The sequence below is a fragment of the Silene latifolia genome, chromosome X (genome assembly GCF_048544455.1).
Source record: "Silene latifolia isolate original U9 population chromosome X, ASM4854445v1, whole genome shotgun sequence".
Taxonomy (NCBI): Eukaryota; Viridiplantae; Streptophyta; class Magnoliopsida; order Caryophyllales; family Caryophyllaceae; genus Silene; species Silene latifolia.
Window position 1 is genome coordinate 67,841,518 of NC_133537.1, and position 15,934 is coordinate 67,857,451.

Here is a 15,934-nt window from a genome sequence, read left to right on the forward strand (position 1 = left end):
GCATGAATTCGGGGGGAGATGCAGATGTTTCTTTGTGACCAAAGTGAAAAATAGTGAAGAAAAATGGTAGAGAAAGAGAATGGAGGTACCATCGGGTTTATATAAGAATGATAAAACGATTCACTCTTTACCCGCATAAGAAAGAAAGGCCAAAATATCAAAGAACCACGACCCCGATCGGGGCCACCAACCCCGATCGGGGTTGACCTCCTTTTCAGGTTTTGCCTCTTTTCCGCGTTGATGTAATTTCCTTCTCTTTTTCGAAAACCACATCCCCGAACGGGGTTGTTGCATGGGGAAGCGTGCCATATTTACTTCTAATTCTTCTCCCTTCATTTTTCACCTATAAAACACAAAAAGAAACATCGTCAAGTCGAGTATTTTATTTCTAATCTACGAAAAACAATAAATTGCAGAAAATAAATGAAAACAAATAAAAAGCTTGGGTTGCCTCCCAAGAAGCGCTGGTTTAACGTCCCGCACGACGTAAGAAGCTATTTGATTCAAGTTTTGTCATTGAGCTTGCCACCAACCAAGCTCCATTTCATAGCTATCTTTGCATTTCTCAACCATTTGAAATTCTTCAAATAAAATTTCCCTTTCTTCCTTTTTCCACTTTTAGCAATAGCGTCCTTAGCATCATCACCTACAAAGCAAACAACACCCATATCATCCTCCAACGGATCCGTTAGTGAGGATCCAAGCGTAGTAGAGGCATAAGAAGAGTCCACAGTGCTAAATAAATAACAAGACTCTTGTAACATTGGGCTTCTAATGGTGTTGTTTTTGCTAAAAGAAACCCGGTCATCACCTACTTCCAACGTCAACTTCCCATTTTTCATATCAATTAACGCACCCGCGGTGCGTAAAAATGGCCTACCCAATATAATTGGGGTTTGTGAATCCTCGGCCATGTCAAGTATGAGGAAGTCAACGGGTATGAAAAACTTGCCAACTTTGACGGGTACATCTTCTAAGACACCTAAGGGTCGTTTTAAAGAACGGTCCGCCATTAGCAATGTTGTACTTGTGCATTTTAAAGCACCCATGTTAAGTTTTTCATAAAGAGAGTAAGGCATGACACTCACACTAGCACCTAGGTCGCAAAGGGCCTTATCAATGGTATATGTGCCTATAGTGCAAGGAATAGAATAGCTACCGGGGTCCTTAAGTTTCGGGGGAGACTTGTTTTGTAAGAGTGCACTACACTCTTCAGTGAAAGCAATGGTCTCAACCTCATTGAAGGATCGCTTCTTTGAGAGGATTTCCTTCATAAACTTTGCATAAGAAGGGACTTGGGTAATCAATTCCATAAACGGGACGGTGACTTGCAAATTCTTACAAACTTCCAAAAATTTAGCAAACTTACCTTCCTCCTTGTGCTTTGCTAGACGATGGGGAAATGGTACTTGAACAACTTCTTTGGGAGGAGCATCCTCCACATCTTTCACTATCTCTTTCTCATTCTCCTTGGGAGCATCCACTTTCTTTGAAATGACATCACTCTCCTTAGCATTAGGAGAGATTTCTTCAATAAACACCTCCTCACTTTCTTTTGGCATAGGAGACCCAACATCTTTGGCATCAAGCTTGCTCTTCCTCTTTAGCATCAACAATCGATGAGGAAATGGCACACGATCTTTAACAATAGGCTCTTCACTAGCCTTCTTTTTGTCATTTCCCCCAAGCTTAGCCTTTTTAACAACCACCTCTTCATCCAAAGTCATGGATGACCCATCATAGCTTGAACCACTTCTCAAGGAAATAGAATTAGCGGTTTCATGTGGTTGCTCACCTTGGGGAGGTAGTTGACCATTCTTCCTTTGAGAATTAGAAGCGGCTAGTTGAGCCACTTGTTGTTCCAACATCTTGACCGCGACACTATGAGCTTGATCGTTCTTTTGAATTTGAGCCAATAATTCCCTTTGCATTTGGATTATCATGCCCTCAAGCTTACCAACTCCTTGATTGTTTTGTTGGCCATTTTGTGGTGGATTTTGTTGGTAATTGTTTTGTGGGGGCCTTTGTTGATTTTGATAACCCGGTGGAGGGATATACTTTTGTTGTTGAGGAACATAGGCATTTTGTTGTGGTGGAGGTTGTGGATTAAGCACATTGTTGCTATTGTAAGACAAGTTCGGATGAAATTTTGAATTAGGGTTATATGTGTTGGAAAATGTACCCGGTGGATATGAACTTTGTCTTAGAGCTTGAAAAGCATTTACCTCTTCCATAGGAGCTCGGCAATGAGCGGCATAATGACCCGCACCCCCGCAACCATCACAAACAATGATTTGGCTCGTTGAAGACACAACATTGAGTTGTTGAAGGGAATCCTTAGCATCTCTCTCCGCCAATTGTTGTTGGAGCAAGGCAATTTGAGCTAGCAAAACGGAGTTGTTAGAGGATTCTTCTTTACCTTTAGGTGGCACAACTCGGGAATTGACATATTGGGCATCAAGGATCGCCATAGATTCGATCGTGGAATGAGCAAGATCGGTGTCAATTTGATCAAACCGCCCATTGTTGGCGGAATCAAGAATCCTTCGGGACTCGGCACAACATCCATTGTAGAATGTTATTGCTAGAAACCAATCATCTAGCCCATGATGTGGGCATTGCCTTTGAAGCTCTTTGTACCTCTCCCAAGCTTCGTATAAGCGCTCAAGAGCTTGTTGACGGAATCCGGTAATTTGGCTCCTTAAAGTTTGAGTTTTCTCCGGTGGAAAAAACTTTTGATAAAAAGCAAGAGCCAATGTCTCCCAATTGGTGATTCCCATGGCGGTGCGGTCAAGGCTATTGATCCAAAGCTTGGCCTTGTCCTTCAAAGAGAAAGGGAAAAGTATTTCCCTTATTTGGGCTTGGGTGACGCCCGTTTGACGGATCATGGAGCAATAGTCACAAAATTTTTGCACATGCAAATTGAGATCTTCCAAAGGACTTCCTCCAAATTGCTTTCTCTCCACAAGGCTAATAAAAGCCGGTTTGATCTCGAAGTCCGGCGCGGTGATTTGAGTGGTTGTGATTCCGGCCGGAAGCATGGCCGCGGTGGGCTTTGAGTGATCGGAAAGTCTCACCATCTTTTTGGTAGTAGATGGTGATGGTGGTGGAGATGATGAACAAGAAACCTCCTCCTCTTCAAGGGCTTCTAGATCGTCTAAGTAAGACTTTCTAGCACTTTCAACTTGTACGGGAGAAGTGGCTTCTTTCACTTCCCTCCAAAATCGTCGTCTTCTCCTAAAGGTTTTCTCGGGCTCGGAATCCGGTGAAAGCAATTCTCCACTACGAGAGGACCTGGGCATAAGACAACAATTTCTAGGAAAATGATAAGTAACGGTCTCAAGGAACAAGTGTTCCTCAAGACAACAAAAAACAAGATAAAAATCGACAATTCAAAAAGCAATAAAACCGTTTCCCCGGCAACGGCGCCAAAATTTGATAGGCTTATCGCGTACCTATGCAAAGATAAATTCCCTAAACAACAAGTTAATGTATCAATAGGGGTCGAACACAAGGAAACGGGAATTACTTCGTGAATTGCTATGGGTATTTTTTTATCAAGGTCGATTACGATTTGGTTTGGTTTGGTTGTTTGATGATTAATAAGAATTTATGATGTAAATTATATAATAAAAGGGAGTCTAAGGGGTTCGGGTCACGCATGCAAAGGTAAACATATAATCATGATAAACTTGGTACTAATAACATTGTCAATTGCTTAGGCTTAAAGATACCCATCTTACGATATTAGCATCAACCATAGACCGGGTCCTAGAGAAACTCTCGTCCATGACTAGGTCGTCCTACTACACATGCTTAGTCTAATTCAATTCCGTGCCTCTTGACTTATAGAACGAATAAACAAACTTAATCAAATGAATAGGGCCCTAAACAAAGATTAAACATTGTGGCACAAGCATGTGATAGAAGCAATTTAGACAATATTATTTTTAACCTATCTTATCATGTTATATATTTGATTTATGCATGGCTCCCCTAGCTCTTAGACTAAGAGATTTAGCTACTCATGTTAAAGTGTAAATTGTAAGTTATATTAAGAGAAATGATAAACATGATTAAATGATTTATAAGAACTAGATGATATAACATGTATAAGAAATAATGCTAATGTAATCTAAATTAAGTACTTTAATTATAAACTATGTGTAAGCTAAGATAGAAATGTAAATTTGCAAACTGGAAATAAGAATACCTCAATAGGGAAGAACTTGTAAAGGAGAAATGTATAATAACCAAATGCTTGAATAACAAAATGCTTGAATAATAACTTGAGTACCAAATGTTGAAAGATTAAACTAAAGAAAGCTTAACAACTTGTAAACTAAAATGAGAAGACTAATGAGAGAAATATAAAGCTTAAGGCTATTGTGAAGTGAAAATAAGACGTAAAGATTGGATGCCAAAAGCTTTGGAACACCTCTCCTATTTATAGGAGAGGAGAGCATAACGTAAAAGCCAAGAGGCATGCAACCCCGATCGGGGCCACCCCACCCCGATCGGGGTCGTGTGTTTCCAGCTCCTTTGCCTTAATTATCCTCTTAATTGCTTGAAGAATCCTATGTTGATGATTAATTGTGCGGTTAATCACCCGGTTAAGACCTTAATTCTTGGCATCCTAGGTAGCTTGGAATCCTATCTTTTCCATCTTGACTTGGACTTGAAGTTGGGCTTGACTTTGGTTTGTTGACAACAATTGTATTGCACACATTAGTCCATCAACTTCTTCATGAAAAACCCATGCAAACACTCCATGATAGCCTAATATTTGGTCTTGCTTAGCCATTGCACTCTAGTAGCTCATCTTGTAGTATTTTAGCTCCAAAAAGTTTAAGTATCCTACAAAACATGTGGAGACAAACAAATGCACTAGAATAAAAAAATATTAGCTCAAAACACTATGATAAGTGCTAAATGACAAATAAAATGGAGCTAATATAGGGGATGAAAGTATATAAAATATGCACTTATCAAACTCCCCCAAGCTAAACCCTTGCTTATCCCCAAGCAAGAAACCAAATCCCATCAATTGCAATATCCCAACAAGCTAAGCATAATGAGTTAAAAACCCGAAACAACATGGGCAAGGGATAAAGCAAGACATGGATGAGATTTACACGACGGCGTAGCATAGAAAACTTTGAATGAACCTTTAAGCTCTTGCATGATCTTTCGACTTATGGACTCTCACGGGACACTCAAACTCTTTTATATGTGTAGGGACAAATTTTGTAAATAAACACTCAACTATCCTCGACTTATGATAATGTGCCCGCAATCTAATATGGTAAACATGTCAAATATAGTATGCCAAAACAAGCAAATGTAAGCATGATAAAGAAGCCAAATGAGTAGGAAGAAGGCAATATGTGATGGGTAAGAAGGGGGAACAAATGAATTATGGTAATGTGGAGCTAAGTCAAGCTAGCAACTACCAAATTGTAAAGGTGCTCAATCCCAATTCCAACCCAATTTTGCAATTCAAATCATGAGAAAATCCTCCAAAATATAGGGATAATGCTTGAGAATTTCTCACATCTTTTCTTCTTCTCTTTTTTTTTTTCTTTTCAATGCATACTTCTTTTTTTCATGATTTTTCTCATTCATTCATGGTTTTCATTTCTTTCTTTCTTTTCATTTTCATCATTTTTCATCATTTTTCAATTTTTTTCTTTCATCTTTTTTTTTTTCATTTTCCTCTTTTTTATCTCTTGAGCATTAAGACCAAGCTCACATGATATTCAATTTTGAAACAAATCCCAATTGAGCACCCAAACAAGACCAATCAAGCTACTAGCTCAACAAGGTAGGCAAGTTATAATGTAGCTAGGGAAAATTGTTTGTGAAGGGGTCAAGAAGGCAATTATATTCATGTGAATGGCTCCAAAATGCTAAAACAAATGAAAGCATGCTTACCAAGAGATGAAATGAGAACCATACTTGTTCGTTTTGATGAAACACACATTATAAGGAGACACCTACACTCACCTAAGAGAGACTGGATATGGATGCATCGGTCAAAAGAGGCTCTACCTTACCAATTTGTAGCTTGCCGCAAGTCAAGATCAAGCCTATTCGGTTCATTCTCCATCTCCCACCTACTATGTCAAGACATCCCCATGTAGCTAATATCCCAACATGAAAGAATAAATTATTAGCAATAAGCCAATATTAGGATAAGCAAAGAGGAAAGTAGGTTACAAGCAAGCACAAAGCAAAAATTTCTCTCAAAAATTTTCAAAATTTCTACACTACATGCAAACTATGCTATATGAAAATGCAATATCTTCCCCCAAGCTAAACATCACATTGTCCTCAATGTGCCAACTATCCAAATCACCCAATTAAACCATAAAAATGGCTCAAAGCACAAAATAAGAAGGACTAGAGGTTATGTTTAATGGGATGCAAGATCTAAACTAAAATGCAAAGCAATTAAAAAACTTACTCGATTTGCTAATCTCCCCCAAGCTAGCATGAATTCGGGGGAGATGCAGATATTTCTTTGTGACCAAAGTGAAAAATAGTGAAGAAAAATGGTAGAGAAAGAGAATGGAGGTACCATCGGGTTTATATAAGAATGATAAAACGATTCACTCTTTACCCGCATAAGAAAGAAAGGCCAAAATATCAAAGAACCACGACCCCGATCGGGGCCACCAACCCCGATCGGGGTTGACCTCCTTTTCAGGTTTTGCCTCTTTTCCGCGTTGATGTAATTTCCTTCTCTTTTTCGAAAACCACATCCCCGAACGGGGTTGTTGCATGGGGAAGCGTGCCATATTTACTTCTAATTCTTCTCCCTTCATTTTTCACCTATAAAACACAAAAAGAAACATCGTCAAGTCGAGTATTTTATTTCTAATCTACGAAAAACAATAAATTGCAGAAAATAAATGAAAACAAATAAAAAGCTTGGGTTGCCTCCCAAGAAGCGCTGGTTTAACATCCCGCACGACGTAAGAAGCTATTTGATTCAAGTTTTGTCATTGAGCTTGCCACCAACCAAGCTCCATTTCATAGCTATCTTTGCATTTCTCAACCATTTGAAATTCTTCAAATAAAATTTCCCTTTCTTCCTTTTTCTACTTTTAGCAATAGCGTCCTTAGCATCATCACCTACAAAGCAAACAACACCCATATCATCCTCCAACGGATCCGTTAGTGAGGATCCAAGCGTAGTAGAGGCATAAGAAGAGTCCACAGTGCTAAATAAATAACAAGACTCTTGTAACATTGGGCTTCTAATGGTGTTGTTTTTGCTAAAAGAAACCCGGTCATCACCTACTTCCAACGTCAACTTCCCATTTTTCATATCAATTAACGCACCCGCGGTGCGTAAAAATGGCCTACCCAATATAATTGGGGTTTGTGAATCCTCGGCCATGTCAAGTATGAGGAAGTCAACGGGTATGAAAAACTTGCCAACTTTGACGGGTACATCTTCTAAGACACCTAAGGGTCGTTTTAAAGAACGGTCCACCATTTGCAATGTTGTACTTGTGCATTTTAAAGCACCGATGTTAAGTTTTTCATAAAGAGAGTAAGGCATGACACTCACACTAGCACCTAGGTCGCAAAGGGCCTTATCAATGGTATATGTGCCTATAGTGCAAGGAATAGAATAGCTACCGGGGTCCTTAAGTTTCGGGGGAGACTTGTTTTGTAAGAGTGCACTACACTCTTCAGTGAAAGCAATGGTCTCAACCTCATTGAAGGATCGCTTCTTTGAGAGGATTTCCTTCATAAACTTTGCATAAGAAGGGACTTGGGTAATCAATTCCATAAACGGGACGGTGACTTGCAAATTCTTACAAACTTCCAAAAATTTAGCAAACTTACCTTCCTCCTTGTGCTTTGCTAGATGATGGGGAAATGGTACTTGAACAACTTCTTTGGGAGGAGCATCCTCCACATCTTTCACTATATCTTTCTCATTCTCCTTGGGAGCATCCACTTTCTTTGAAATGACATCACTCTCCTTAGCATTAGGAGAGATTTCTTCAATAAACACCTCCTCACTTTCTTTTGGCATAGGAGACCCAACATCTTTGGCATCAAGCTTGCTCTTCCTCTTTAGCATCAACAATCGATGAGGAAATGGCACACGATCTTTAACAATAGGCTCTTCACTAGCCTTCTTTTTGTCATTTCCCCCAAGCTTAGCCTTTTTAACAACCACCTCTTCATCCAAAGTCATGGATGACCCATCATAGCTTGAACCACTTCTCAAGGAAATAGAATTAGCGGTTTCATGTGGTTGCTCACCTTGGGGAGGTAGTTGACCATTCTTCCTTTGAGAATTAGAAGCGGCTAGTTGAGCCACTTGTTGTTCCAACATCTTGACCGCGACACTATGAGCTTGATCGTTCTTTTGAATTTGAGCCAATAATTCCCTTTGCATTTGGATTATCATGCCCTCAAGCTTACCAACTCCTTGATTGTTTTGTTGGCCATTTTGTGGTGGATTTTGTTGGTAATTGTTTTGTGGGGGCCTTTATTGATTTTGATAACCCGGTGGAGGGATATACTTTTGTTGTTGAGGAACATAGGCATTTTGTTGTGGTGGAGGTTGTGGATTAAGCACATTGTTGCTATTGTAAGACAAGTTCGGATGAAATTTTGAATTAGGGTTATATGTGTTGGAAAATGTACCCGGTGGATATGAACTTTGTCTTAGAGCTTGAAAAGCATTTACCTCTTCCATAGGAGCTCGGCAATGAGCGGCATAATGACCCGCACCCCCGCAACCATCACAAACAATGATTTGGCTCGTTGAAGACACAACATTGAGTTGTTGAAGGGAATCCTTAGCATCTCTCTCCGCCAATTGTTGTTGGAGCAAGGCAATTTGAGCTAGCAAAACGGAGTTGTTAGAGGATTCTTCTTTACCTTTAGGTGGCACAACTCGGGAATTGACATATTGGGCATCAAGGATCGCCATAGATTCGATCGTGGAATGAGCAAGATCGGTGTCAATTTGATCAAACCGCCCATTGTTGGCGGAATCAAGAATCCTTCGGGACTCGGCACAACATCCATTGTAGAATGTTATTGCTAGAAACCAATCATCTAGCCCATGATGTGGGCATTGCCTTTGAAGCTCTTTGTACCTCTCCCAAGCTTCGTATAAGCGCTCAAGAGCTTGTTGACGGAATCCGGTAATTTGGCTCCTTAAAGTTTGAGTTTTCTCCGGTGGAAAAAACTTTTGATAAAAAGCAAGAGCCAATGTCTCCCAATTGGTGATTCCCATGGCGGTGCGGTCAAGGCTATTGATCCAAAGCTTGGCCTTGTCCTTCAAAGAGAAAGGGAAAAGTATTTCCCTTATTTGGGCTTGGGTGACGCCCGTTTGACGGATCATGGAGCAATAGTCACAAAATTTTTGCACATGCAAATTGGGATCTTCCAAAGGACTTCCTCCAAATTGCTTTCTCTCCACAAGGCTAATAAAAGCCGGTTTTATCTCGAAGTCCGGCGCGGTGATTTGAGTGGTTGTGATTCCGGCCGGAAGCATGGCCGCGGTGGGCTTTGAGTGATCGGAAAGTCTCACCATCTTTTTAATAGTAGATGGTGATGGTGGTGGAGATGATGAACAAGAAACCTCCTCCTCTTCAAGGGCTTCTAGATCGTCTAAGTAAGACTTTCTAGCACTTTCAACTTGTACGGGAGAAGTGGCTTCTTTCACTTCCCTCCAAAATCGTCGTCTTCTCCTAAAGGTTTTCTCGGGCTCGGAATCCGGTGAAAGCAATTCTCCACTACGAGAGGACCTGGGCATAAGACAACAATTTCTAGGAAAATGATAAGTAACGGTCTCAAGGAACAAGTGTTCCTCAAGACAACAAAAAACAAGATAAAAATCGACAATTCAAAAAGCAATAAAACCGTTTCCCCGGCAACGGCGCCAAAATTTGATAGGCTTATCGCGTACCTATGCAAAGATAAATTCCCTAAACAACAAGTTAATGTATCAATAGGGGTCGAACACAAGCAAACGGGAATTACTTCGTGAATTGCTATGGGTAGATTTTTATCAAGGTCGATTACGATTTGGTTTGGTTTGGTTGTTTGATGATTAATAAGAATTTATGATGTAAATTATATAATAAAAGGGAGTCTAAGGGGTTCGGGTCACGCATGCAAAGGTAAACATATAATCATGATAAACTTGGTACTAATAACATTGTCAATTGCTTAGGCTTAAAGATACCCATCTTACGATATTAGCATCAACCATAGACCGGGTCCTAGAGAAACTCTCGCCCATGACTAGGTCGTCCTACTACACATGCTTAGTCTAATTCAATTCCGTTCCTCTCGACTTATAGAATGAATAAACAAACTTAATCAAATGAATAGGGCCCTAAACAAAGATTAAACATTGTGGCACAAGCATGTGATAGAAGCAATTTAGACAATATTATTTTTCACCTATCTTATCATGTTATATATTTGATTTATGCATGGCTCCCCTAGCCCTTAGACTAAGAGATTTAGCTACTCATGTTAAAGTGTAAATTGTAAGTTATATTAAGAGAAATGATAAACATGATTAAATGATTTATAAGAACTAGATGATATAACATGTATAAGAAATAATGCTAATGTAATCTAAATTAAGTACTTTAATTATAAACTATGTGTAAGCTAAGATAGAAATGTAAATTTGCAAACTAGAAATAAGAATACCTCAATAGGGAAGAACTTGTAAAGGAGAAATGTATAATAACCAAATGCTTGAATAACAAAATGCTTGAATAATAACTTGAGCACCAAATGTTGAAAGATTAAACTAAAGAAAGCTTAACAACTTGTAAACTAAAATGAGAAGACTAATGAGAGAAATATAAAGCTTAAGGCTATTGTGAAGTGAAAATGAGACGTAAAGATTGGATGCCAAAAGCTTTGGAACACCTCTCCTATTTATAGGAGAGGAGAGCATAACGTAAAAGCCAAGAGGCATGCAACCCCGATCGGGGCCACCCCACCCCGATCGGGGTCGTGTGTTTTCAGCTCCTTTGCCTTAATTCTCCTCTTAATTGCTTGGAGAATCCTATGTTGGTGATTAATTGTGCGATTAATCACCCGGTTAAGACCTTAATTCTTGGCATCCTAGGTAGCTTGGAATCCTATCTTTTCCATCTTGACTTGGACTTGAAGTTGGGCTTGACTTTGGTTTGTTGACAACAATTGTATTGCACACATTAGTCCATCAACTTCTTCATGAAAAACCCATGCAAACACTCCATGATAGCCCAATATTTGGTCTTGCTTAGCCATTGCACTCTAGTAGCTCATCTTGTAGTATTTTAGCTCCAAAAAGCTTAAGTATCCTACAAAACATGTGGAGACAAACAAATGCACTAGAATAACAAATATTAGCTCAAAACACTATGATAAGTGCTAAATGACAAATAAAATGGAGCTAATATAGGGGATGAAAGTATATAAAATATGCACTTATCAGTCGAGGAAGGGGGCACTTGGTCGAGTGGATGGAGCACTCGGCCGAGTAGTACTATATAGCCTCAAACTTAAGGAAATGGCCTCCAATTTCCACCTAGTTCATCATATAAATGCAAATAACTCCAATGACGACTACCACACCATTGCCTATCTCAAAAGCAAACACATTTTGGCCTTATGGCCAAGATTATATATCATGAAATAAAATGTTCAAGTCTCATTCGAGGAAAATTTTAAGCTAGTCAGATTCAAAATAACCAAATCTAATTGGAGGACTTCCTCCTCTTACCAAGTCTTTTTGCCCACTGGACCAAGGCTCCTTCTTTGTTCACCGGTGATTCCTCTCTTTGGGTGCTACATTCCTCGCTCATTGTCTCTCCCGAGGTGTCCTTTCCCGCATCCTAAATCACCACCATAGTATAGGCGCCATCATGACCCATAGGCCCCGATGCCATACCCGACACTCCTCCTTCGCTTCCACTTCATTGGTAAGGACCGCTTCCACCTCCTTGATAAGTGTCACCAAAGAAATTCCCGATGACATAGTGGGCTCCTGCCCACGGACCCAGCAAGTGACCATTATTGTGAGGGATTCTAGTACCCCAATCCGATGGTTGGATATCATAAGCTTTGAAGACACGTGAAGTATTCCCATCCCCGGACCAATAGGTAGGACGATGTGTGTATCGCACACCTTGGTTATAGGTCCATGCATGCGCGTCCCTTAGAACTAGGTCGGTGTTCACCCGATTGATAAGGTCCGACATATGATAGTTGTAGTCATAGGTTGGTTGAGGTTGGGTATATCCCCCGGTATACGATGGCATGTGCATAAAATGCTTAGGAAGGTCACGGAGGGGTGAAGGCATGGGCATGTATGAAGATGACAAGGTATATGTTGAATGCCTAGGGAGTTCGTGGGACGGTGAAGGCATGGGCATGTATGAGGGTGATGGATCATACATCGAGTGATAAGGGAGCTCATGGGTTAGTGTCAGTGTACGAGCCCGTTCTACTTCTTTATCACTAAGACTATAGGTAAGTTCAACCGGAATGAGATAAGTTTGGGCTGGAGGATGAGGTGGTATCATATCGGGTAGGTGAGAGGTTTCAGGCAATCTCCCCGGCGTAGGAAGTCTCATGTACAAGTTCGTGTTCACTTTCCATGAGTAGCCATTCTTGTCCTTCCTACCCGCAAGCCAGAACATGTTCTTCATATAAGAGATGTCAAAGTACGACAACTTCACACTCATAGGCCTACTAATCTCTCCCGGTTCATAACCCAATAGGCTCTTTGCCAAACTAGTCACTAGGGCACCGCAATAAAAAGAGCACTTGTCGGATTTGGTCATCCTCTCAAATGCTAGACTCACCATGGTCACGGGGCTAAAGTAGAAGCATCTTTCATAGTATAGGTTGAGGTAGGAGCTCAAAAGCAGCACTTCCGTGGAGTTAAGCTTGCTAAGATCTCTCCTTCCATAAAGGATGTTGGTCAAGAGGCGGAGGAAAATTTTCAAGATGGGGTGTTCCACATCATTTATCTTCATGGCATTCATCTCGGTATCTTGGCTACCCGTATAAAGGTCAATGTACTTATTGGCTTTTATATCCTTTCCCACCTTGTCGTAGGTTAATTCAATCCTCTTCCCTACACCTAAACGTTCCGCAAAGACATCACTAGATAGGTTGAAGGAGGTGTTTTTGAGTCGGAAACTCGCTAAAGGGTCTTTCTTATTGTAGGCAAAAGAGCTTAAGAATTCAAGGGTGAGGTTGCGGTAGCTTATCTTCGCCAAGTTGTATAACCCCTTCATTCCAAGTACCCTAAAAATGTCATGTACTTTCTCCTCTATTTCCAAAGTTTCCAAGGCACTCTCCGACACACACCTAATAGCATTCATACGTCTTTGGACATAGGCTAGGAAGGCATTTTTGTGAGGTTCACTCTCATAAACTCTATTCCCGGATACCCCGGAAGGGTAATGGCGGGTGGTGCCTCCGGTTCGGGTTCGGATTGGCGGTTGTTCCTTCCACGGGTGCTTCTCGTGTTCCTCAACATGCAACAAAATGAAATCACGCAACACGATATAGAATATAAAAGGTAAGAATCACAACCAACTTTGGAAATGAATGAAAATTCTCCCCAACACTTTTAATTGATAAATAGCAATTTAGAGGAAATTTTAGCATAGTTCCCTTTGCATTTCAATCAAGCTAAAACTTCTCATGTTGTAAATTTTTCCGGAATTTGAAATTCTCGTGAAATTATACAATAATTAAATTTCAATTAGGGATAATGATAGGCAAAAAGATCAAGTTTTTGACACAACTAAACCAAATATAGAGCATAGAACCGAACATTTCATACACTTAGCCTATACTTCCAGGAAAAAAAAATCGGTGGAAATTTGGAAATAATTTGCCCATTTAAGACAACATGTTACTCTATCAATCAAGGGTTAAAGTTCGGTAACAGGATTACTTCAAGATTCAAGTTTAAAGTTCGAATTTCACATTACTAGTACATGAATTGTTGAGAACTTGGTCAAACTTTTAAGACGGAAGTTTTTAACTTATGCCATGTTGTAGAATTACTCACAAAATTATAGCCTTATAATGTCATTAAACCATGTTTAAGATGTAAAAATCAAATTTTGGTCATATACATAGTGAATTTTGAATTATTGGTCAAGATTTTGAGACGAAATTTCCGTTTTAAGACAATGTGATGCATAGCTTTATCAACAAAGAACGTAGTCTTACAGCACAATTAAACCATGTTTTATACATAAAAAATCAAAATTTGGGCATAAACATCCTATATTTCAAAAATTTAAGACAAAATTTTTCACATATAAACAAGATCCAACAATAACAGTAAAGGTTAGGCCTTTGTTGTTCAATTAATCCCAACAACAAGCACATAATCCAATTATTGACTCAAGAACACCAAGTTTTCGAGTTCATCAATGGAGGGTAATATTTCAACATAAAAGATATGATTTTTGTCTGCAATAATGATGTAGAAGGTCTATTACAATCATGAATTAAACAAAAGCATGCAATTAGTTGACAAAACTTGAGTAAACTAGTGTAGATCTAACAAAATCGATTTGGGGAAAAATAAGAGGAAGGACGGAATACTTACATTGTTGAAATGGTAAGTGATGCGTGCAATTCATATAGTCTTGTAGATACCTAGTATCTGCTGAGACTCCAACAAACACCCGATGATTATCGGACTACAACATGTTTTGGAATCGCGTCGTTTGATCGACAGTTTGTACAACTTTACGTCGGAAAACTTAAAACGATCCCGAAAATAAAACATTTCAAAACATTTCAAAAATACCTGGAGTGTTTAATGCACGACGACGGGGTCGCAATGACACTAACTAGAGTCAAAACCGACACCGGACCAAAAACCGACTCAAAAATTCAAATCCCGACTCCAACAACGAGTCAAACCGAGTCAACCACCAAAAACAAAACATTTCAAACCTTCTACCTTAAGTTTTCCCGGATTCATGTTGGTCAAGTACCAAACATGTGACTACAAAACCTAAGAAAGAACAAATCATGATTGCGTTTGTTGTGAAAGTGACAACACAACTCGAAGAACCGCGACGTGGCTCGCGCCTCTTGGAGCAGCCCAAGTGGCCACGTCGCTCAAAACTCACACAACCACTCATTCTCCTATAAATACCCCTCAAATGCCACCCATTTGAGAGTTACGCGAGTGTCCGCCCCCTCTTTTCTCCCTTAAAATTCTCGACTCGACTTCTTAAGTCACAACCCGACGCGTATTTACGACCTACTGATCGTAAACACGAGCCTTACACATTATTTGGTACCGTCATCGTGCATTAAATTACTTGACCGACCATTTGGACCACTACACCATCACTAAACATTTAAAACACTCTTTTTACTTACCAAAACGGTTTTAAACCGAGTTTTTTCCGATCAAACGAGTTGTTACACTTACGTCGGTCACTCGCCATAACCAATCATGTAAGTATGAGGATGTAAAAATCCTCTTTTATTATGTTTTCATTTGTTTCATGACTACAACATGCTAAAACATGCATAACATGAACCAAAACATGGAATAAACGAGCCAAAACTGATTTTTGGTCTGAGGCAGAAGCCCCTTAGGTCACCAACTTGCCCGCGCCTAAATGGGGTGTTCAGACCAGAGATCAACCGTGTTTGTTCTCGTCATTTCCCTTTAATCCATCTTCATATTTGTAATCGGTTTTCGCCATTTCAAGTATTTTCGAACCCTTTTTATTTTATTTCACTTGTTTTAACCATAAAACATTTTTCACCCTTGGTTCCTCATACCATGACGGTCAAATCCGTGTTTCGGTGATAATATTTGGTTAATGACATTTAAAAGGTATTTTAAAACCTTTTATTTCATTTCTTTACATTTTCAAAGAAACATATTAGT

At 39.7% G+C, this 15,934-nt stretch overlaps 2 non-coding genes across 2 annotated transcripts; both read left to right on the forward strand.

Moving 5' to 3' along the window:
* The first annotated feature begins 2,601 nt into the window (after positions 1 to 2,601).
* Positions 2,602 to 2,709, forward strand: LOC141624871 (small nucleolar RNA R71). The gene has a single exon (XR_012534674.1). It is a non-coding gene; the product is annotated as a small nucleolar RNA R71 (small nucleolar RNA).
* A 6,383-nt stretch (positions 2,710 to 9,092) lies between these two features.
* Positions 9,093 to 9,200, forward strand: LOC141624873 (small nucleolar RNA R71). The gene has a single exon (XR_012534676.1). It is a non-coding gene; the product is annotated as a small nucleolar RNA R71 (small nucleolar RNA).
* The last annotated feature ends 6,734 nt before the right edge of the window (positions 9,201 to 15,934 follow it).